The 25,364-nt window shown below is 42.5% G+C and overlaps 1 protein-coding gene across 2 annotated transcripts in view; it reads left to right on the top strand.

Moving 5' to 3' along the window:
* The first annotated feature begins 20,588 nt into the window (after nucleotides 1-20,588).
* The window catches only part of STK38L (serine/threonine kinase 38 like), a 34,509-nt gene continuing 29,733 nt past the window's right edge, over nucleotides 20,589-25,364 (top strand). Inside the window, exon 1 of one of the 2 annotated variants that reach the window (XM_026700918.2) lies at nucleotides 20,589-20,745. The gene's annotated coding sequence lies outside the window, so the exon portion shown is untranslated. The remainder of the gene's footprint in view (nucleotides 20,746-25,364) is intronic. The other variant, XM_087934386.1, reaches the window with a different exon arrangement.

Below are 25,364 nucleotides of genomic sequence, written 5' to 3'. Positions count from 1 at the left end.
AGATTAGATATATAGATTAGATAGAACAATAAATGGATGGATGATAGATTAGATCAGGGATCGTCAAACTTGACAGCTTTTAAGACTTGTGGACTTCAACTTCCAGAATTCCTCCTCCAGTCATGTTAGTTCAAGAATTCTGGGAGTTGAAGTCCACAAAGTCTTAAACTTGCCAAGTTGGAAGACCCTTGCAATAAAATATCAATGGCAGATAAAGTTATCCCTATCCTAATGATCTGATCATCAAAGCATTGAAATGGAAATGGATTCCAATAAAGTATCAATGAATGTTTCAATGGCAGGTAAAGTAACCTGATTCTAAGCTCACCTGTAAGATTGATTTGTAGTTGTAGTTCAAATTGTACCCTATGCTAAGATATCATTTTCGCCTTGATTTGAAATGGACTTCAGTAAAGTATCAATAAATATTTCATTCTCAAGTTTCTTACTGAAACTTGAAAACACCAGAAAAAGCCCAAAGCTTTGAACAGGAATGAAACATAAAAAAAGACCCTTGGAAAAAAGTCATTACTAATCTCTCCTATAAGGTTAAAGGTTCCCCTCGCACATCCCTGCTAGTCATTTTCGGCTCTAGGGGGCACTGCTGATCTCTGTTTCAAAGCCGAAGAGCCAGCGCTGTCTGAAGACGTCTCCGTGGTCATGTGGCTGGCATGACTAAACGCTTTCGAAGGTGCATGGAACACTGTTACCTTCCCACCAAAGGGGTCCCTATTTTTCTACTTGCATTTTTTACATGCTTTCGAACTGCTAGATTGGCAGAAGCTGTGACAACGGGAGCTCACTCTGTTACGCAGCGCTGGGAATTCGAACTGCCAAACTGCCGACCTTTCTGATCAACAAGCTCAGCATCTTAGCCACTGAGCCACCGCGTCCTCTCCATACTCTCTCCTAAAAGTGCTGCCAAAAAACTACACAGATGTGGCTCTCCAAATCCACAGAACCTTGACACTTGAGTTTGACCCATAGGAGAACTTACCTTTTCTTCCTTTGGAATGTGAATTAAAATCAGATCAATTTTTTTTCAACCTCTGAGACACAGTAAAGGGATTTCAGAACAATTAAAATCTGGTGTGGCACACACTAATTGGTAATTGTGGGGAAAACTTTTTTGAAATGTTTGAATTGAGATGGAGTTTTGGAAATGATGAACTGTGATGAAATTGCAAACTTGACAGATAAAAGTATAAAGCACAATGAACATGAAGATATGAGAATGATCTAAAGCTAAAAGAAATAGGTTCAGAAATGAATTGAAAATATATAAAATGAGTTTGAAGAAAATACTTGAGAAAATGAATAGAAAATACGTAAAGTGATGATAAGATACGAAACTAAATGTGAAAGATGAATATGTAATCAAGGCCATGTTTATATGGAAATGTGAAAACCTGGAATCATGCTGTTCACTAAAAAAAGATGTTTTTGAAATGTGAAAAAATAAAACTTTTTTTTAAAAAAAGAACAATTAAAATCTCTCTCACATGGAGATCTCACTCACCACCAAGTTCCAAAGGCATGCCATCTCTGGATTTTGTTCCTGTTGTTTTCTCCTTCACGATATTTTGGGCTTCTACATTTCTGCCAGGAATTTCCTGTATTGTCTCTTGTTACGCACACAAAAAAGGAGAAGCAAATTTTTTACAATGGCTTTTACAAGAGCAATTGCCTAGCCCAAAGGTTCACTCACCCAAGCCCTCTCAGATCTCTCGAGAAAATCATTAAATATTGCAGATCATTAAAAAAAACCACACAATTTGTGGATCCTTTGGTTCTGTCACACACAGCCAGTCTGCCTCGGGGTTCAATTTGGTATTGAGGCTGGTATTTTGATCCTCCCTTCAAGCTCCTCATTCCTATTTACAAGACACAGTCTACAGTTGCTTTCCTGGATTTTTGTTTTCCCTTGAACATTTTGTTCACTTCCAGGTGGCCTCTGTCCTCAATTTCAAAATCTGGCAAAGCCTGAAATATCCGTTCCTCCATTTTTCAGGCCATAGGTGTCAGCATGATAAACCTTGTTTATCTGGACGCTGGAAACACCTTATTGGGCTGCTTGTAACTCTTTACAAGGTGGCTCAATGGCTAAGACACTGAGCTTGTTGATCAGAAAGATCGGCAGGTCGGCGGTTTGAATCCCCAGCGCCACATAATGGAGTGAACTCCCGTTCTTAGTTCCAGTAGCTTCTGCCAACCTAGCAGTTCAAAAGCAGGTAAGAAAATGCAAGTAGAAAAATAGGGACCCCTTTGGTGTGAAGGGAACAGCATTCCATGTGCCTTCGAAGGCGTTTAGTCCTGGTGGCCACATGACCACGGAGATGTCTTCGGACAGCGCTGTTCGGCTTTGTAATGGAGATGAGCAGAGCCCCCTAGAGTCGGAAATGAGTAGCACTAGTATGTGCAAGGGGAACCTTTACCTTTACCTTTAACTGTGTTTACAGAACGCCTAGCTCAATTTTGTATCTGTTTTTCCAGGGGTTTTTTTTTGGCATTGTTTTATTTATTTATTCCTTTTTTCCTGTGGTTTGTAACAGCCTTGGGATGCCCAGGTAGAAAAAATGGCTTTTAAAATGTAAGTTTAGTTTCCTTTATTGTCATTGCACCTCGTACAGTGAAATCAAACTCCATCTTCAGTGCACATCATGACCATGAAAATAAACACAAACACACATCCTTCACACTCCACACATTGAATTGAAAACCCCCCGACACTGCACCAACACTGCACTATACAGTATAATTCAATAGAGTTATTGTCCTGGGATAGAAGCTGTTTTTCAGTCTATTTGTCCTTGTTTTTATCATTATCCTGTACCATGTGCCAGATGGTAATAGTTCAAACAAAGAGTGCCCAGGATGAGATGGATCTTTGAGGATGCTTTGAACTTTCTTAAGGCAGCAGGAGCTCTAAAGCTCTTCCAAAGAGGGGAGATGGCAACCAATGATCATCTGGGCAATGACATTAACCCTCTGGAGTGCTTTCCTATCTGCCACTGTGCAATTGGCAAACCGTACAGAGGTGCAGTATGTTAAAATGCTCTCTATGGTGCAGCAGTTGGTCACCAGCAGTTTTTCATTCCATTGTTGTTTTCTGAGAAGCCTCAGGTAGTATATCTGCTGTAAGTCAGGAAATGTAAAATTATAGTAAGACGGGAAATTTGGCCACAATACGAGGTTTTTCATTCCGTTGTTGTTTTCTGAGAAGCCTCAGTGTCAGCCTTCAAGATTTTCTTCCTTTGCTTTGCATCTTTCGGCTGTCATAAGTAACGGGGGGAGGAGGGGGGTAAAGTATTGCTTAGCTTTCTCTTCTCTGCGCAGCTGCAAACCTTTATCAAAGTATGCCAAGGTCAACGGACAGAAGCCTCATCACCACCTGAAAATGATGACATTCACAACTTTTAATTGGAAGAACCATTTGAACTATTGGGGGGTGGGAACATTGCCATCACTTTGTATATGTGATTTACGCGCCTATTTTCTCAGATTCAGAATTGTTTTGTTGCTACCACTTGACTTCCAGTAAAAGATATCTTTTCTCTAATTAAAAGAGTCTAAGTATTTCTTTCTTGGATTTTGAATGGAGCACCAGCTGACACTCAGGTAGGTATATCTGCTGTAAGTCAGGAAATGTAAAATTCTAGTAAGACAGGAAATTTGGCCACAATACGAGGTTGGGCAATGGGTGTTTATGATAGCTGTTCCGATGGACAGCGAAATAGGCAGTTGTGTCTTTCATACACAGCCCAACATTTATGTTGCCAAGTGAGACATTTGTTATGGGAGTTTTGCCTCATTTTACGACTTTCCCTGTCCCGTTTATTAAGTGAATCACTGCCTGTTGTTAAGTGAGTCAAACAGTTGTTGAGAGAATCTGGTTTTCCTTTGCTGGTCAGAAGGTCGCAAACGGGGATCATGAGACCTTGGGATATTGCGACCGTTGTAAGTTTGAACCAACTTGCCAAGTATCTGAATTTTGATCCCATGATCATGGGGAACGATGCAGAGGTCGTAACTGTGAAACATGGTCGTAAGTCAGATTCTTCAGTGCTGTTGAAACTTCAAACGGTCACTAAATGAACTGTTGTAATTTGAGGACTCCCTGTAAATTATTTTTTGTTATGGGACAGAAATGGCTGGCCGCGGGGTTTTTTCTTGATTGTCCAGCTTAGTGTGCAGCTTGCAAGTTTATGATTTCGGAGCTTTTTTATGTTTTATGTTTATGACTTTACGTTATGTCTTTTAATAAAAAAGCCCCATGAGACCTGAAATCCAGACCGTTTTAGAGCAGAAGTAGAATGATCCATTGCAGGAGCCTCTCAAAAAGTGGCAACCTCCAACATTGTAAAATATAATGGTCAGTTGCTTTCTTTTGGAGATTTCTTTGAAAGAAATTCTTATTCTCAAATGGGCCTCTAGAGGGTGGTTGAATTACACGTTAGGCTTCGTTGTGGAACCAGAGAAGCATGAATTTGGCTTCTTTTATAAAAAAAATTTTAGCTGCATAGGAGGATAGGATAGGGTAGGGTAGGGTAGGATAGGGTAGGGTAGGGTAGGGCAGGGCAAGGCAGGGCAGGGCAGGGCAGGGCAGGGCAGGGCAGGGCAGGGCAGGGCAAGATAGGACAGGACAATGAATAGAATAAGAAATAGAATAGAATATGAAGGGAAGAGTAGAGAATAAGGAATAGAAGAAGAGAAGATATGGAATGGAATGGGAATGGGAATAGGAACAGAATAAAATAGAACAGGATAGGACAGGACAGACAGGACAATAAATAGAATAAGAAAGAAGGAAATAATAGAGAATAAAGAAGAGAAGAGAAGAGAAGAGAACTGACTCTTAACTACGAGTCAGTTGCCAAGAGTCTGAATTTTGATCATAGGGATGCGACAATGGTCATAAGTGTGAAAAACAGTCATGTCCCTTTTTTCAGTGCTGTTGCAACTTCAGTCACTAAATGAACTGTTGTAAGTCAAGGACAACCTGTATCACATACAGGAATGAGGTGTTCATTCGATTCCAAATCGAATATGAACAATTCATATCCTTGTCCCCTTGGCCTTGCCTTAGGTGTAGCTCCGTGGTTTTTTTCCCCCCTTGTAATTTTTGAATTATGATTTCTAGCCTCTCGATTTTCTTAAAATGGGGAAGACAAGCCTATCCAAATATTTATCCTGAACAAATAACTCCACCAAGTTCAATGTACACTATCTAGTTTTAAGATCAGAGACACTCCCCATGGACATACAACTTACAGTGTCATGAAAGCCACAAAGAGGAAAAAGTCACATTGCTTGTCCAACCTGAAGGCCTTGGAGTGAAATTGTACGTTTGAGCTCGCCTTCCCAACTTCCTTGTATTTCTCACCAGCACGAACATCTCAGAGAAAACGTCTCCTAGACTATCATAAGAGCTCCACAGTTGTTCCCAACTTTACACTCAAGTCGCTTGATGCTCTAAATTTCAATATTTGATTGGAGAACATCTCAACTAGTTCATCAAAGGTATGCATCAGGGGGCATCTAACTTACACAAGCAAAGCTAATGGTACCTCTCTCAAAACTCTGGATCTACTGTGCCCAACACCTTTTCCCATTGAGTTGAGAACACAACTGATCATCCTAAACTTTCCACTGAGTTGAGAACATGATGGATCATCCTAAATCTTCCATTCAGTTGAGAATATGATGGATCTACTGTGCCCAACACCTTTTTCCATTGAATGGAGAACATCATGGACCACCCTAAATCTTCTATTCAGTTGAGAACACGATGGGTCATCCTAAACCTTCCACTGAGTTGAGAACATGATGGATCCCTGGCTTCCTTGGCTGTTTTTGTCCCTGCTCTGCCAACAATCTTAGTAGCTTCAAAACTGAACGTACGCCCTCGTTCATTGGAACATGACACACAGAGTAACCCAAACACAAGTTCTGCTACAGAGAAATTCCCTATGGATGGGCTTCAGCATGAATCTGAACACCCAGAAGACTAAACCTCTGGTCTCTATGACCCAGATTGGATCCTGCAATCTTTAACATCACTTGGCTCCATAAAAGAATCAAGATCTCTTGAGCTTTGATCAAACTTCATTCAAAGACAGAGGGCGGGGGGAGAGAAAGAGAGAGGGAGAGAAAGAAACAGAAAGAAGAAATTTAATGCCAAGAAATTTAATTCCTCCATTTACCAATTCACTTAAACACCAACAGGCAACCATCCCATCAGGTGACTAATATTGCACACAAATGCTATATGACTAAAATCTTGTAAGGGAGCCATAAGTACATTGCTTCAACAACAACTAATTTAAGCAGCTACAACTATCAACCCATATCAGAAGCCTAATTGTGAGAGATTGGGAAGAGGTAGGGAAAGGAATGGAAAGGAGGAATGAAACTATAAACAATCAAGAAACAGGATGAATCTGTTGGCAGCTTTTCTCATAAGTTGTTTTAACAGCAGCTAGAATTGTATTTGCCCAGAATTGGAATGGTGATAAGATACCGACAGAGGGAAAAATAAATGAAAAAATATTTGAACGTGCAGAAATGAACAGATTGACACTAAAAATAAAAGAAAAAGAAGATTCTGAATATTATATGGTATGGGATTTGTTTTATCAATGAATAGAAAATAGAATGGGATTGAATGTATTTATAAAGTAATCAGAGAAACTAATGTAATAGATATATTTGATATTATTATTTACATGGGAATGTTATGTTGTATTGGTAGATTTGACAAGAAAGAACATTATTATTAATGGTTAAACAATTAGAATATGTACCTAATCAACGCATGATTGAAATGGAATGTATATAAAAAATAATAAAAAAAATTTTTAAAAAATAAGTTGACTAACTAGGCAGCAAGAAAATTGGCAAGCAGCAAGTCAAATCATTCAGAGAAACTCCACCTTAATTAACTGTCCTACAAATGAGGCGAAAAATTTGTTAGAATTCCCAAATTCTGTAATTACCAGATTTGCATTAAAGAGACGGGATGAACTCTATCTGATTCCGACTTCTTTCACGCCCCAGCCGCATGGGGCTTCAATGGAACAGAATCACAGAGTAGGAAGGGACTTTGCACAAGCAGGAAACCCTAAAGCATTTCAGACAAATGCTGGAGCACCCATAACTTCTTGTGGCAAGTTGTTCCACTGGTTTATTGTTGTCACTGTTAGGAAGTTTCTCTTTAATTCCAGGTTGCTTCTCTCCTTGGTTTGTTTCCATCCGTTGCTTCTTCTCCTTTATATCTGGTGCTTTGGAAAATAATTTGACCCCCTCTTCTTTGGGGCAGCCCCTCAAATTCTGGAAGACTGCTATCCTGTCCCCCCCAGTCCTTCTTTTCTCTAGACTGGCCATACCCAAATCCTACCACCGTTCTTCCTATATTTTAGTCCCCAGGCCTTTAATCCTCTTAAGTTGCTCTTCTTTGCACTTTTTCCAAACTTTCAACATCTTTTTTGTAATGTGGGGACCAAATCTGGATGCTGCTGCATCCTTACAAAGGATTTACAAAGCATTCATAATACTTCAAGTGATTTTGATTCTAATCTCTGTCTGTCCGTCTATCTATATCGATATACAAAAACTTCAACCTCAAGACTGCCTATTATTGACCTCCCCCCATTCCTAAGAGGTCTGTAAGCGGCCCTGCATAAGCGCACCAACTTGCCTACCATCTCTGTCCTTATGTTCCCTTTTATTTGTATCAATTTCATGTATTCATAACCATGTTTATACTTATACCTGTAATCTAATACAAGCTTGACAAAATAAATAAATAAAATAAATAAATGTTGTCATTGGCTAAGAATGAATTCTGTCTTAGTGAGCAGAAGTCCAACTGTGGTTTGCAAGTTGACAAATACACGTACCAGCCTAGATAATATTCCACATATTCTTCCGGGCTTCTAATCACAATCACTTTTACACCAGGCTGTGACCCATGATGGGAAACCACCACCTCCTCTCTTTTGAATGTGCAAAACATTCAACTCCACTCTCGACTGCTCAGCCCATCCACGGTGCCATAAACATGCAGAGGAACTGGGGTAAAAGTACTTGCAAGCAATAACACTTCTTACTCTTTAGTTCCGCTACCGCTGCCTTTCAAGTGGCTGCCCAGCCCTGAGCAGGATGTTAAGAGAGGAGTAGATAGCTGGCTTTGTAGTACTGATCACCTCTTGGTGTCTGCAACCTCTTGTTTACTGGGGAGACCAATGCCTTAACTTTCCTTATCGCTCCAGCAAGCAGCTCTCTTGGTGAGAAAAGCAAACAAACCATGGCTTAAAATCAGAGGATGGATGGTAGTTTATCCTTCACTCATTCAGATTATCCAGGAAAGGAGAACTGGTGAGAGGCAGTCCTTGGCTCATGACCACAACTGAGCCCATGTTCTGACCTAGACCTTCCCAAGATCATGAAGCCGACTCCTCATCCCGATAAAACCCCTTTTATTTTGGTAAAAGGGAATTCCTCTCCAGCAAAGTCCTTGCCAACAGTCTTTCAAGAGATTCCACAATTACAGAGCTTAATCAGGCTTGGAGAGCTACCAGACTGATATCTTCCAAATGCCACTCTGTATCAGACAATACTTGGCAAGGAGTCAGGAACAGATCTTCACCCTCATGAACTGAACTAATTGTCTCCTGCAAACCCCACTCCCCTTTCGCTCCTCTTTATTCCCTATGGCCATTCCCCAACCACCTGAGCCCTTACTCTCAAGTCGACCCTTGTTCCTCAACTGTTACCTTCTTCTGGCAGCTCTGTGCATACGCACACTGGGAACAGACTCCAGCTGTTCTTCTGCCTCACTGATGCCCGACTCCAAAGGCAGCTGATAACTGTCAGACGGTCCTGACCCCATCTCTGCCTCCGATGCAGAGCCCTCATCAGAGCCTTCCCCAGACTCCAGGACTGGACCATGTCCCTCCCCAACCTCCTCACTGTCCGAGTCTGCCCCCAGCTCCACTGGCCACTGGCGGGCCACAATAGCCCAACATTTCTTGAAAGCAAAAAAAAAAAAAGATACTAAATGAGTTTCACCCTATTTGAATTTCTTGCTCCGGAAGTGGAGGGAATCTCTGCCTTTGTTAAGTTAGTAACACAGTTGTTAAAGTGTTGTTGTCATTGAGTTTGCTTGTCAGAAGGTCTCAAACAGGGATGACATAACACCACAACCGTCGTAAATAGCAGCCATTTGCCAAGCATCTGAATTTTCATCTGGGGTGTCCACTGGGGATGCTGCCACGGTTGTAAGTGTGAAAAAGAATGGTTGTAAGTCCCTTTTCTCAGTGCCGTGGCCACTTTGAATGGTCACTAAACAAACCATCGTAAGTCGAGGACTACATGTATAAGGGCTCTCCTACACCCACCCACCCCCGATGTTCAGTAGCTTCATGCGGAATGAACTACAGGACAACACGTACAATGATAAGAAAATTAAATCTTCAACATAGAGAAAAGTAAAGTCCTACATTTAGGCAAGAAAAACCAAAAGGACACATATAGACTGGGTGAAACCAGGCTCAATAGCAGGAACTGTGAGAGGGATCTTGGAGTCTTACTGGACAACCAGCTAAATAGGAGCCAGCAGTGTGCAGCAACAGCCAAAAAAGCTAATGCAATCCTAAATTGCATTAACAGAGGGATACAGTCAAAATCAAGGGAAGTACTAATACCACTCTATAAAGCCTTAGTAAGGCCACAGCTAGAGTACAGCATCCAGTTTTGGTCACCACATTATAAAAAAGATGTTGAGACTATAGAAAAAGTACAGAGAAGAGCAACCAGGATGATGAGGGGACTGGAGGCTAAAACATAGGAAGAACAGTTGCAGGAACTGGACATGGCTAGTCTGGTGAAGAGAAGGACCAGGGGAGACATGATGGAAGCCTTCCAATATTTGAGGGGCTGCCACGGGGAGGAAGGGGTCAAGCTATTTTGTAAAGCGCCTGTAGGCCAGAGAAGGAACAATGGATGGAAACTGATCAAGGAGAGATTCAACCTGGAAATAAGGAGAAATTGTCTGACAGTGAGAAGAATCAACCAATGGAACAGAAGTTACTTTTGGAAATTGTGGGAGTTTCATCATTTGAGACTTTCAAGAAGAGACTGGACTGCCATTTGTCAGAAATGGTGTAGGGTCTCCCACTTGGGCAGGGGGTTGGACTAGATGACCCTCAAGGTCCCTTCCAACTCTGATTATCTGTTATCTGTTACCTTCACCATGATCGAGGCAGGTTTAGTCCAAATTTCCCCTTATTCCAACACAGTTCCAAGAAGAATAAAGCCAGTCAGTTTGTGCAATCTTGGAAATGATTAAGGCGGGGTCCTTGGCACTCTCAGTTTGACTGTTTTCTTGCAGTCATTTCCTTACCCAACTAGGTAACATCATCAGTGCTAGAAGGGGGGAGGAGGAGGAGAAGGAGGAGGACTATGGTCCTTGGGAATCTCTGAACTTGGTTGTTTTCTTGCAGACATTTCATCACCCAAGTTTTACTAGGTTACATCATCAGGTCACCCTGAGCTACAAATATTATCTATTGGTATCTTTCTCAGCGCTGGTGTCTCCTCCAGAGAGTTAGCTCTTTGCATAACATGTGATGATTAGAATCTGTTTATCTGTCTTTCAGGCGAGAGCTTTGGGTTAATTTGTTTGGCCCTCCATTTCTAACCATTTTTTTCTGAGATCATCTTCTTTGTGGCAGCTCCTAAGTTGACAACATATTTTTTTGACTATTTGTTCCTTTGCTGTTAATGGTTGATCCTAAAAAAACCCCAAAAGCCATCGATCACTTTGATATACACAATTAAAGCTGTTTTTCTTTCTTTCTTCTTTCTCTTTCTCTTTTTCTTTCCTTCTCACTGTATTTCCTGTTATGTCAACACCACAAAGCTGGGCTTGGGCTTTGTTTTTTTTTGCTTTGTTTTGTTATTGGGCATAAACTCTTAATCACATCCCATGAACTACTGTGGCAAGGTCAGTCAGCCCCGAAACCTCTAGTAAATGTTTAATAGGTGGAGGAAGTGTGGATTCCGGGAAACTGTTACAATGTCTTAGGCTCGACAATGCCTCAGGCTCACGTCTTCCATCTCAGCTGTTGTTCTGCAGATCTAATTTTGGGACAGAAGAAAGGAGGGCAGCTACTCACTGCTGTGAATTTCTCTGAAGGGGATGGTTTCGCTACTCAGTGGGAAAAGCAGACCCTAAACGGGTCAGTAGTAGAAGTTACTGGACTTTCTGCTTTTTCTCTGAAGACATTTCAGAGCTGAAGAAGCAAAATGTCAGGAGAGGAGAGAATGGAGAAATATAGAATAGAATAAATAGAATAAGGAAATAGAATAGAATAGGACAGAATAGAATGCAGAATAAAATAGACATAGAGAAGAGAATGTAGAAGAGAATAGAAAAGACGTATAGAATAGAATGCAGAATAGCATAGCATAGAATAGAATGGAATAGAATAAGAGAAGTATAAAATAAGAGAAGATAATGTAGAATAGAAGGGAAGGGAAGGGAAGGGAAGAGAATGCAGAATAAAATGGAATGGAGAATATAGAATAGAATTAGAATTAGAATTAGAATTAGAATTAGAATTAGAACAGAACAGAACAGAACAGAATAGAATAGAGTAGATATTGGAATGAAGAATAGAACAGAAAATAGAATACTGTAAGGAATGGAATGGAATGGAATAGGAATAGGAATAGGAATAGAATAGAATAGAATAATAACCAATCGGCATACATTAAAATCAAATTTCATTGCATACAGCTCTCAAAGGATCACCACCTCCAATATACACTACACAAACATGAGAGAATGAATAAAGAGAGATGCTTAGGGCACGTGGGGTGTGTGTGTGTGTGTGTGTCTCGTGTGCATGCACAGAGGGTGTGGGGACCCCCATGCACATTGCTTTTGGTGGGTGCACAAGAGAGAGTGCGTGCAATTTTTGGCACGGGACCCCCCCAAAAGTTAGCCACCACTGCCATACGGTATTCGTTTTCTTCCTTCTCCTGCAATTCCTTTGTAAGTTTATCATATTGTGTTGTTCCAAGCCGCCTTCCTCAGTGGTGATTCTTGCAACCCGGAATAAGGTGAGGGCTGTCTATCTCAGGCGAAACAAAACCAACATTGCAAATCTCTCACAGTTTGTTTGTTTTTCCCCCATCATGATTATTAATTGTGATCTCGACATTCAATCAGCACACCGCCACCTCTGTTGCTCTAACTCTCTTCCCCAAGGAAATGTGGATGAAAGATTTTGTGGCGTTGCAACAGCAACGTTGCCTCTGATGTCCTCGCTTGCCTCGTTGTGAAACAAATACAAGTCATCCTCACCTTATGACCTTGAAAATTTATGGTCGTTAAGTCTGCTTTTTTAAAATAAACTTTATTCAATTTTCAAAAGTTTTTAAAACCCTAAAATAAAATTATATAGATCATTGTGTCAATGTAAAGGCATCGTTTACATCTCCTTATCATGTTTCTATACATACTTTCTTGTTACACTGCATTGCCATTGTCAACTCATAAAACATTTTGTATACACGTTTTATAGTTTACAAGGGAAAGAAGAGGGGGAGTTTCAAAGAGCAGGTGGCAGTGTGGAATCGAAAGTACATTCCATTCATATATTCTTTAAAGACTGATTAGATGACTGAAGCTTCTGCCCCGCAAAAATCTAGTTGGAGAGTACGATTGATGACTCTTGGCTATGGACGTTTTTTCATTGGGTGATACACCCAGAGGGGTATGTGGGAAAGCAGGATAAAGGGTGACAGAGCTGGCTGCACTCAGATTAGTGCCGGAGGTAGAATGTTATCTTCAAATAAATCCTCTTTAGTTTTGGGAGTGTGGTTCAAGGCTCATGATTTAATTAGAGTAACTGCCAGAACCCTGACAACCATTGCATATTTTTTCCTTTATTCTTATTACAAATTTATATATTTTCACCATATATTTCTATTTTCTTCACAGTAGATACATACATTTCTATGCATAATTTCCTATTCTTTTACCTAATTACAACTTTATTTATTTTTTATTCTTTTACCTAATTACAACTTTAATTTCTTTTTATTCTTAAGCCATGCATACCAGGCGTCCCAGACTGTATAGTACGTCGATTCCTCTTTTTCATTCAGTCTTAATGCCAGCCTGTCCATCTCTGCAGTCTAATATTTTACAGTCGTTAAATCTTGACGGTGATAAAAGTACAGGCTGCCCTCGACTTACGAACCCCAATGGAGCCCCAGCATTTCTGTTGTTAAGCAGAGACGTTCATGAAGAGAGTCTTGCCCAGTTGTACGGCTTTTCTTGCCATTGTTGTTAAGTGAATCACTGCAGGTGTTAAGTTAGCAACCCGGTTGTTAAGGGAATCAGGTTTTCTCATTGACTTCACTGGTCAGGCGGTCCAAAAGGGGTCAGGGACTCAGCGACCGTTGTAAATGTGAGTCAGTTGCCAAGAATCCGAATTTTGATCTCGGGGATGCTGCAACGGTCACAAGTGTGAAAAACAGTCATAAGTTGCTTTTTTTCAGTATGGTTGTGGCTTTGGATGGCCGCTAAAAGGAACTGTTGTAAGTCAAGGACTATTTGTATGGTAAATCACACCATGTCACCGAACCCAACCGTGATGTCGCTGTGCACATTCTTCATATTGGTGTCCTCCCATTTAACAGATTACAGAACAACAGAGCTGGAAGGGACCTTGGAGGTCATCTAGTCCAACCCCCTGCTTGGGCAAGAGGCTGTATACCATTTCAGACAGGTGGCTGTCCAGTCTCTTCTTAAAAACCTCCAGTGATGAAGCACCTACAACTTCTGGAGGAAAACTGTTCCACAGGTTAATTGTCCTCACTGTTAGACATTTCTTCTTAATTCTAAGTTGCTTCTCTCCTTGATGAGTTTCCGTCCATTATTCCTTGTCTTGCCTTCAGGTGCTTTGGAAAACAGCTGTTCTGACCCAAACCTTGTTCCAAGGAAGCAAACACGAGACAAAGGTAACAGCACAACCTTTTAATGAATCCCGTTCCTTCCTGGTTAAAAGGCTGTTTCAAACTAATTGTCTCTGATAAGAATGAGCCTTGCCAAGGTTGTGCAAGGCTGCCAAGAACTCTAGATAAAGTTGCCAAGAAATAGTTCAAACACAAAGAGTCTCCAAACACAAACCAAGATAATCTGAATGTCCACAAGGCTTGAAGTGCAAAAACTCCGTTGCTTCCTGCAAAGAACTCCGGTTTCTCAGCTGGCTTTTATCTCTTGAAGGAGGGGCCGTTACCTTGCAGCCTTACTCCCGAATCACCTGTGCTGCTGCAGCTGCTCTTTCCTTTGAGCAGCCCTGTGCACACACACACACTGGACACAGGCTCCTCGGGGGCCTCTTCCTCACTGCTGCCAGCCTCCACAATCTCCGAAGGCAGCGCTCTACTCCCTGATGGTCCTGGCCCCATCCCTGCATCACACACAGGCCCCCCATCTGAGACCTTGCTCTCCGAGACCTCAGCCGACCACACCTGCTGCCGGCGAACCACAACAACAGCTTGACCCCCTCCTCTCTGGGGCAGCCCCTCCTCCAATATTGGACCACCGCTCTCCTGTCTCCCCTGGTCCTTCTCTTCCCTAGACAAGCCAGGCCTAGTTCCTGCAACCTTTCATCATATGTTTTAGCCTCCAGTTCCCTAATCATCCTGGTTGCTCTTCTCTCCACTCTTCTAGAATCTCAACATCTGTTTTATAACATGATGGCCAAAACTGGATGCAGGATTCTATATGTGAGTGACTATGATTTCCCTGCCAGATAAAACTACACAGCTCTTGTTGCAAAATTCTTCCGGGGTTTACATACAATCCACCCATCATCACCCACATTTTCATTTACCCGAATCCTTGATTCCTTCCACCATTTAATCTGCAACGATTTTTGCCCTGCCTCTTGTTACCTTTTTATCAGGGTAAATCTGCCACTGGTTATCATTTCTTACCTTCAAAACCATCCCCTCTAACAGGGTGGAAATAAAACAGACAATGGTCCTTAATATTCATCTGAGACCCCTTAATTACTAGTATATAAATACATCAAAAATGATAATAACCCTTAACTGGAGAGCATTTAAAAAATAATAATCTTCATTTTCAGGAAACGGAACTATAACATTCTTGTTAAACAGCAAGCACGTCTGAATGCAACTCTTATATTTGTTCCTCCACTCGTTTTGGGTTGGAGGGTGAAGAACTGCCATCAAGAACATGAAAGCTACAATTCTAGATTTCTCCACTCTTTTCTGTGGGCTTGTATTTTTCTCCTCTGCCCCGTAGCTCGAAAAAAAGAAAAGAGGAAATTAAGAAAGAGTGGTTGAATGATTCATTCTTAGTCACTTATACACCATCTCTCTCTCTCTCTCTCTCTCTCGCCCCCACCTTTTTTTTAAACTTGTGGTTCCAGGGCCATGGGAAAAGGAAAAGAAAAGTTTTCACAAAGTCATAATCATTTCTAGAGATGGTAGATAGATTAACTTGTAGAGAATAGCACACACACATTCCCTCTAGATTATGAACTACTGCTTCTTACCTCACCAAGCCAAACGGAGAAATGCACTGGCTGACTTTGGCTTAACAAAAATTTATTTTCTAACAGCATCCAGAAATTGGAGTCCTTGTTGCTTTCCCAAGCTTGCTTGTTCTCACAGATGTTTCACGACCCAACTAGGTAATGTCATCACAGCGAGCGAGTGTGAGGCTTCTGGACTACCTCTTTTCTGTCTGATGGACAGGTAGGCCAACAAATCTAAGGAACACCCATGGGCTCCCTGCCCTCAGGGTCATAATGCAGCAGGTAGAAACTAGAACACTCCCACAATCAAAATTATGAACCTGGTATGTGGACAACAACACACCGTTGTTGCAATAAAAATAGAACAATTGGAGACAGAAGCTATCAACATGTTCCAAGGAATAAAACGCACAACAGAAGAAGAAAAGAACAACACACTATCCTGGATAGCCTCATCCGCAGAAGTAATAACAACAAATTCAAATTCAGAATAAAGTTGGAAGGGACCTTGGAGGTCTTCCAGTCCAACCCCTTGCTCAAGCAGGAGACCCAATATCATTCCAGACTTGTGGTTGTCCACTCTCTTCTGAAAAGCCTCCAGTGTTGGAGCAACCACAACTTCTGGACTCAAGTTGTTCCACTGGTTAATTTTAATTGTCATGAAATTCTTCCTTAGTTCTAGATTGCTTCTCTCCTTGTTCAGTTGCCACCCATTGCTTCTTGTCCTGCCCTCAGGGGCTTTGGAGAATAGCTTGTCTCCCTCTTCTTTGTGGCAGCCCCTGAGATATTGGAAGACTGCTATCATGTCACACCCAAGTCCTTCTTTCCATCAAACTAGACGTACCCAGTTCCTGCAACCGTTCTTCATTTGTTTCAGCCTCCAGTCCCCTAATCTTCTTTGTTGCTCTTCTATGCATTCTTTCCAGAGTCTCAACATCTTTGTTACATCGTGGTGACCAAAACTGGATGCAGGATTCCAAGTGTGGCCTTACCAAGGCCTTATAAAATGATATTAACACTCTACCTGATCTTAATTCTATCCCTCTGTTAATACAACCTAGGACTGCATTGGCTTTTTTGGCTGCTGCAACTCATGGCTGGCTCATATTTAAATGGTTGTCCACTAAGACTCTGAGATCCCTCTCACAGTTACTGCTATTGAGCCAGATACCGCCTTTGGTTTTTCTGGCCTCAGTGTAGAACCTTCCTTTTGCCACCATTGAATTTCATTTTGTTAGATAGGGCCCAACGTTCAAGTCTGTCAAGATCCTTCTGTATCTTAAGCCTTTATCTTCCGGCTATTCCTGCCAGCTTGGTTCTATCTGCAAATTATTTGATGAGTTTCCCATCTACCCCCTTGTCCAAATCCTTGATGAAGATGCTGAAGAGTACTGGGCCTAAAACAGAGCCTTTGGGGTACTCCACTGCCTACTCCCCTCCGTGTCAAGCATCTGAATTTTGATCACATGATCATGGGGATACCGCAAAGGTCTTAAACATGGAAATAACAGTCGTAAGTCACTTCTTTCAGTGCCATTGTAACTTCGGTCACTAAAGGAACTGTCATAAGTCGAGGACTGCCTCTAAAAGCACATTTTGAGAGCAATTTCATAGTCCCCTTTAATATTGAGTCTGTCATCTGCACCTCTATAGCTGTCTGGTTTGGCTCTGCAAACCAAGAAGACAGACACAGACTCCAGAGGATAATTAGGACTGCAGAAAAAAACAATGGCTACCAACCTGACTTCCATGGAGGACCTGTATCTTGCATGAGTCAAAAAGAGGGCTATGAAAATATCTACAGACCCCTCACATCCCGGACATAAACTGGTTCAACTCCTACCCTCAAAATGATGCTATAGAGCCCTGCACACCAGAACAACAAGACACAAGGAGTTTTTCCCAAACGCCATCCCTCTGCTAAACAAATAATTCTCTCAACATTGTCCAACTATTTACTAAGTCTGCATTACTATTATTATTAATCTTCTCACCACTCCTTTTCACTCATCCCCTCCCACTTATGACTGTATGACTGTAACCCTATTACTTGTAGCCTAATGATTTTTATTGACTGTTTCCTAGTATGATTTGATTGCTTATTGTACCCTATGACTGTTATTAAGTGTTGTATTTTATGATTCTTGACTCTCCAGGAATGTATCTTTTCCTTTATGTACACTGAGAGCATTTGCACCAAAGACAAATTCCTTGTGTGTCCTCTCACACGTGGCCAATAAAGAATTCTATTCTATTCTATTCTATTCTATTCTATTCTATTCTATTCTAGTCTAGTCTAGTCTAATCTAATCTAATCTAGTGCGTCAGGCGATGAAATCCACACACCAATGTGTGTTTTAATCTCATTTGAAAACACGTCATAGTTTATGAGTATACGTCTGATGAATCAAGGAGATGTTTTCATTTATTCTTTTTTTTTAAAAAAAGTTTTATTAATTTTGTATGGTTTATGCTTTGTTCGTGCTTACTAAACACCGTGTCATCTGGGTTATTTTATTTGCTTAAGAGACTAGTACAAACAGGAAGAATATCTAGAAGAAGTTGGTCCAACTTTGGGAAAATTGAAGACACTCTGAATAAACACGGTGACTGTTTGGCATAGAGTGTTTTGAATTCATGGTTTAAGCATGTTTTAAAATCTTCATTAGTGGCGCGGGAATGAATGTATATTGGGATTCTCAATCACCCAGATCAGGGTTGTGCCAACGATGCTTTTCCCAACAAGCAACTGGACGTTCTTGATTTGTTTTTTTTGTTTTTTTGGGGGTGGGGGGTTCTTTGGAAATCCCAAAGGTGCTTTTTTTTCAAGAGGCAGCTGGACTTTCTTGTTTTTCTTTTGAAGATGTTTCACTTCTCACCCAAGAAGCTTCTTCAGCTCTGACTGAATGGTGGGGAAAGGAAGGATTTATACTCCTTGCCGATAGCTGGTCATTTGCATCCTTTTTGTGGGTTGTTGAGGTGACTTGGAGGTTTATCTATGTCTTCAGGGTCAGCTGAGTAGTGCTAATGGTTCCTGTTGTCTGCAATTTTTCCACTGGAAATCCTCTGGAATTTCCTCTGGAAATGACCTTGAGGACCCACATAAACTTCCAAGTGGCCTCAATGACTCCCAGAGAGAATGCAAATGACCAGCTGGCTCAGTGGTGAGGTTCAGATTTTTTTTACTACAGGTTCTGTGGGCGTGGCTTGGTGGGCGTGGCAGGGGAAGGATACTGTAAAATCTCCAGTCAGAGATTTGCCGGTTCTTCGAACTACTGAACATTTCTGCTACCGGTTCTCCAGAACTGGTCAGAACCTGCTGAATGCCACCTCTGAGTTGTCTGCAAGGAATATATATCCTTCCATTCCTCACCACCCTGTCAGAGCTGAAGAAGCTTCTTGGATGAGAAGCGAAATGTCTTCAAAAGAAAAGAAAAAAAAGAATATCCAGTTGCCTCCTGAAAAAAAATCCCCTTTGGGACAACCTGGATGACTGAGAATCTCCACAGACTTTTCCCTTGGAAACATTTCACTTCTCTTCTCTGAACCGAAGAAGCTTTTTGGATGAGAGGTGAATCATTTTCAGAGGACAACACCCCCCCCCCCCGCCAAAAAAACCCCAATACTTTTTTTGGGGGGGGGGGCACTTTTTGGGCACAGCAATGACTATGGAAGTATAGGTAGTCCAATGCATGGAGTTACGCTGCCAGTTGCTAGAATTGTAAGAGGCAAAGGATGATGGGTTGGTGACAGTAATTATATCAGGCACAAGGAAAGGAGGATTGTGCGAAGAGCCACAGAACACAATCTTACTAGAAAAAGGAAATGCAAGAATCCTTCTGACAGAAGGGAAGAGCTTTTTGAACCCGGGTGAAATGGACTGAAGAAGGAGATCCCGGCAGAATAAAGGGAATAAAATAAAAAATAAAAACGAAAGCCACGGGGAAGCGAAAGGGAAGCGAAAATGATGCCAGGAGCGAGGAAAGAAATCGAGGCGCGCGCGGGAGAAGATCTAGAAGGAAACCGAATTTAGAGGTTTTTTTGCTCCCCAGCAGCCTTCGCTCCCTCTACTCCTCTTCGCTTTCTGATCCTTGCCAAGCCCGGGTTTTCCTTTCATTCTCCTTTCTCGTTTCCCACCTGGGAAGGTTCGCCGGAGGAGAAAAGAGGGAAGGGAATCCAGTGCGATCCAAGCGCCGTTTGGCTCCCCGACATTCCCGAAGCCGAGATGCCAAAGCGCTTTTACGCACAGGTGCCGAGAAGCCCCAACCTTTTTCTTCCTTCCCCCAAGACAAGAAGTCCAGAAGTCTCAACCCGAACCTTTTAAAGGGGAAGCCCTGATTTTATTTACTTTCTTTCTTTCTTTCTTTCTTTTTTTCTTTCTTTCTTTTTCTCTTTCTTTCTGTCTTTTCCTTCCTTCCTTCTCTCTCTCTCGTCCTTTCTTTCTCATTCTTTATCGCGTTCTTTCTCTCGTTCTTTTTCTCTGTCTTTTTCGTTCTCATTTTTTCCTCGCTTTTTTTCTCTCGTTCTTTTTCTGTCTTTTTCTTTCTCATTTTTCCCCGCTTTCTTTCTTTCGTTCTTTCTCTGTCTCTTTCTCGTTCTATCTCACTCGCTTCCTTTCTTTCTCTTGTTCTTTCTTTTTATCTGCTTTTTCTTTCTCGTTCTTTATTTTTTCTTTTTCTTCCTTTCTCTTTCTCTCTTCCTCTTTTCTTTCTTTCTCCCTTCCACTTCTCTGTCTCTCTTCCTCCCTCCCTCCCTCTCTCTCTCCCTCGCTCGCTCTCCAAAGTGAAGAGGGGCAAACGTTCGTCGTGGGGGGGAAAAATCACACTTTCGTGCCTCTTCCAACCTCCGGCCCCGCAACCAGCATCTCCACGCGGCGTTGTCGCAGCTCGGCGTGGTTCAGCCTCCGGCTCCGGCGGGAAGCCAATCCGCGGCGGCGGCGGCCCGCCCTCCTTCCCTCTTCCCACCCCCCACTCCACCCCCCTCCACTTTGGGGGCCGTGGCTCCTTCCTCTCGCGAGAGCCGGCTAGTAAACAGCCCGCTTTTCGCTCCGCCGCCGCTGCTGCGCTCAGTCTTTCCTTCCCGGCGCGGGGCGAGCCAGAGGTGCAGGCGAGGGAAGCGGGCGGCTTGCAAGCGGGGAGCGCAGCCGGCCAGGCGCGGGGAGGTGAGTGCGGATGGGGTTGCTGCTCTCGCTGCCCGGACAAGGGCAGAAGGAGAGCAGGAGGAAGAGAAGGAGGAGGAGGAAGAAGAAGAGGAGGAGGAAGAGGCGCGCTCCAGGGGTGCTAAACCCGTCTCTCCAGCCGGGCGCACGCAGCAGCGCTGCGCCCGGTTCCAAGCATGAGCTGAAGCCGGGCCAAGCCCTGGGGGCGGTGGGGAGAGGCCTTTCCAGGGAGGAGGAGGAGAAAGAAGAGGAGGAAGAAGAGGAGGAGAAAGAAGAAGAGAGGAGGAGGAGAAAGAAGAGGGGAGGAGGGAGGAGGAGGAGAGAGGGAGGAAGAGGCGCGCTCCAGGGGTGCCAAACCCGTGTCTCCAGCCGGGAGCACGTAGCAGCGCTGCGCTCGGTTCCAAGCAGGAGCTGAGGCCGGGCCAAGCCCTGGGGACGGTGGGGAGAGGTCTTTCCAGGGAGGAGGAGGAGGAGGAGGAGAAGGGAGAAGGGAGAAAGGAAGAGGCTGTCCGGAGCGAAGCGCAACCGGGCTACACCGTGCGCCCTTCTCGCTCCTGCCTTTTGGCGCAGCTGGGAAGGATGCGCCCGGTGCCAGAGCGATTCGGGGGCTTTGGTGACTGGAGCAAACGTGACCGGTGGGGGTTTTGCCCTGCCAGGAGGGTTTCTGAACTCCTGAAACGGGGGCTGGTGGAGGGGGACAAATGGGCCTTCCTCCCCGGGCCAGCGAAAGGAGGCAAGCCGCAGTGCCTCGGCCTCCTCTCCCGAGTCCCGGCTAAGGAGGCGAACCGGCGCTCCCGGGCAACGAAGGATGCTCTTGCTGAACTTCCCTCCTGTGCAACCCCTTCCCCACCCCCGCCTCTCCGTTAAAATGGCTGGTGCTGAAATCCAAGACTATATATAGCAAGCTGTGAATGGCAGGGAGGGAAGGCCGGATTGTGCCAAGTCACCACCTTCCTGTTTCCCCCTCCAGCTGGCACAGATGTGCAAGGAGAGCGGTTGGCGGCTTCTCTCTCGGTATTTGCAGAGGAGGGTTTCTGTTCCGGGATGGGTGTGTGTGTGTGAGAGATGATTCTAAAAATGGGTTATTTCCAAGCTCAGGGGTTAATAAATGGCTAGGTTCACCCTTCCTCCTCCCCCCAGAAAGCTTTTACCTGTAAACTAGTTGGGTACCTGTGCTTTGCAAAGAAACTATGTGATTGGGCAAGTTTGGGGGGAGGAAAATAAGAGGGTAAAAATTCTGCCTCTGCCTACCAGCATCCATCGATATTCATCTGGCTTGCATCCTGTCAGTGTATGAGAGAGTTGAGGGCTGTTTGGAAACTGAAAGAGCATTTGCTGTGTGAGGGAGGAGACAGCAAGGAGCCTGGGCATGGCTTAGCTCAACTGTTCTGTACCAAAGCTGCTTGGTGCTGCTGTGAAACTGAAACTCCTCTCCTCTGCTTGTGTTTTGCCTTTGGAACAGAATTTTTTTCAGGTGGGAAGTAGAACTCCTTAGCATAAAAGTGTGTTAATAATACAGTAATTATAATATATGAAATACTAATAGTCATTTGGAAAAATCCTTTCTTAGTGAGCACCTAGAAGCCAAGAGGAATTTCAAGTTTGTAGGCTTTACAGGTCGAATTTCAATTTCGTAGGCTTTACAGTTCTGGAGATTTTGTGATGATGGGTGAGGGGTATTTCGCTTTTAGATAGATTTAGGAGATTAGAGTTTGGATAACCATTTGTCTGAAGTTGTGTCAGGATTTCCTGCCTAAGCAGGGGGTCGGACTAGAAGACCTCCAAGGTCCCTTCCAGCTCTGTTATTCAAGTCTTCTATTCACTGGACCTGGAGGTCATTGAATTAAATGCTTGGCCTCGATGAGAATTGTGAACTAGCAACCAGAGATTCCCACCATTTTTAGAATCAACCCCAACATCATCTTGCGTCTAAAGTAACCATCATGCTTGCCTTACCCCACACTCTCTCTTTTGAGGAGGGGTGGGGAGGTGGCAATGAGGCTTAGTGGTTGCAGGAAGCTGCTTTGAACCCCCCCCCCCCGCCCCCAATAGCCAAAGATTTCAAAGGACTCTGGTAGTAATAATATCACTTCCTCTTCACTATGACCTACCAAAATATTGGTACCGATGGAAAAGTTCCAGAGAGAGCGGCCTTTGCTTGCCTGATATAAGTGAGGTAGCTGTGGTAGGAATCACCTACTACTGGGTTTGGGGGTGGGAGGGAGATGGATAGTTTTAGGAGTCCCATCTTGGAAATGGTGAAGGAGACCTGGATGCAAAAACCAGCTTTTAAAAAGTTTCTGGCAATGATTAATCCAGGTTTTTTAACCCAGGTTTTCTTAATCCAGGCTGATAAGTGAGTCTCTTTGGAAGAGACCCTACCTGCCTACTTACCTACCTATGTATCATCTATGTCTGCCTGCCTGCCTTTGTCTGTCTCTGTCTGTCTGTCTGTCCGTCCATCCATCCATCTTTCCATCTAGCCAGCCAGCCATCATCCATCCATCCATCCATCCATCCATCCATCCATCCATCCATCCATCCATCCATCTATCTATCTATCTATCTATCTATCTATCTATCTATCTATCTATCTAATCTACCTACCCACCTACCTACCCACCTATGTATCATCACTGTCTGTCTCTGATCTGTCTCTCTCTCTCTCTCTCTCTCTCCAGTTATCTACCTACCTATCTATCCATCCATCCATCCATCTATCTATCTATCCATCTATCTATCTATCTATCTATCTATCTGTTTATCTACCATCCATCCATTCTTCCTTCCTTCCTTCCTCCCACCCACGCAACCACTCCCCTTTCTACTTATGTATCATCTCTTTATGTCTGCCTGTCTGTCCTCAATCTATATATCCATTTGTCTGTCTTTCTTCTCTAGCTACCATCTGTCTAGCTATACCATTTCTCCCTCTACATCCATCCATCCATCCATCCCAGTCTTTTTTCAATCTCAGCCACTTGAAATTATGTGGACTTTCTCCCAGAATTCCCCCAGCTGGGGGAAATGACCAGCTGGGAAATTTTGGGAATTGAAACCCACACATCTTCACGCAGCCAAGGGTGAGAAACACTGATCCCTTTAATCTTTCTGACACTTTGAAGAAGTGTAAATCCACTGGTTTCCTCAGAACAAAAACTCTCACGCAAACATTCAATCAATCAGGATAGAGCTAGAAGGGACCTTGGAGGTCTTCTAGTCCAACCCCCTGTTCAAGCAGGAAACCTTATACTATTTCAGACAAATGGTTGTCCAATCTCATCTTGAAAGCCTCCAATGATGAAGCACCCACAAATTCTGGAGGCAAGTGGTTCCACTGGTTAATTGTCCTCATTGTTAGGAATTTTCTCCTTAATTTCAGGTTGCTTCTCTCCTTGGTTAGTTTCCATCCATTGTTTCTTATTCTGCCTTCAAAGTGCTTTGAGGAATAGTTTGACCCCTTTTCTTTATGGTAGCCCCTTGAATAATTGGAATATGGATATTGATATCCATCACAAAGTAGCACAATAAAAAGGTCAGTTCTTAAAATGCCCCAGACTTGGTTGCTACCTCGGCTGAATGTGTTCTATTCAATCTCATTGTATGCATGGTTTTTTTTTTAATTTTATTGGTTTTTAAAACAAACATAAACAAACAAAACATAAACAAACAAAACATAAAAACATCAGGCCATCTTCCATATATATACATACAGTGTGCCGGTTGGTTTACAAATTGTTTTGTGCTTCCATTTCGTAGTCTTCAATTACATTGTATATGATCTCATATTTTCAATCCAATATTAAATACATTGGTATCATTATTAATCAATCATTTGACTATACTTTTATTCATTCATGCTTTAGGAAATAATCATATTTTACTTAATTTGTTTTGTGACAATTCATATTATCATCCCAAATCTATCCTAAAATCATTTTGTAGATATAATAAGGAAAGAATACATCTATATATTTAGTATTTTCTAAAAGTCTACATATTTCGTTACTATACTTTATTGTCTAACCATTGATAGAATAGATCCCAAACTTTATAAAATTGTTTATCATCCTGTTCTCTAATTTCAAATGTCAATCTGCTCATTTTAGCACATTCCAATATTTTCTTAATAATTTCCTCCTGTGATGATGTTTTCTCATTTTTCCAATTTTTAGCAAATACAATCCTAGCCGCTGTTAATACATTTACAATCAGGTATTTCAAGTCTTTACTATATATTTCAGGTAAAATTCCCAATAAAAATATCTCTGATTTCAAACCTATATGTTTTTTTGTCATTTTTTCCAATCACGTGTGGATTTTAGTCCAGTATTTTTTAGCATCCGCACAAGTCCACCACATATGGTAATATGAGCCAGGTGTCTGATGACATTTCCAACAATTTTTGGATTTATTCTTGAACATTCTTGCTATTCTTGTTGGGGGAAAATGCCACCTGTAAAACATCTTATACAAATTTTCTTTATATGTTGTTGACATTGTCATTTTATAATTTTGAGACCACAATTTTTGCCATTTCTCTAGATCAATCCCATATCCAAAATTCTTCCCCCAAGCAATCATAATTTCTTCAACTTGTTCTTCTTCTAGTTTAATTTCTA

Source organism: Pseudonaja textilis, chromosome 5 (assembly GCF_049901715.1).
Source record: "Pseudonaja textilis isolate UNSWEBS1 chromosome 5, rPseTex1.2, whole genome shotgun sequence".
In the NCBI taxonomy this organism is placed as follows: domain Eukaryota; kingdom Metazoa; phylum Chordata; class Lepidosauria; order Squamata; family Elapidae; genus Pseudonaja; species Pseudonaja textilis.
This window is presented reverse-complemented; position numbering and strand designations above follow the sequence as displayed.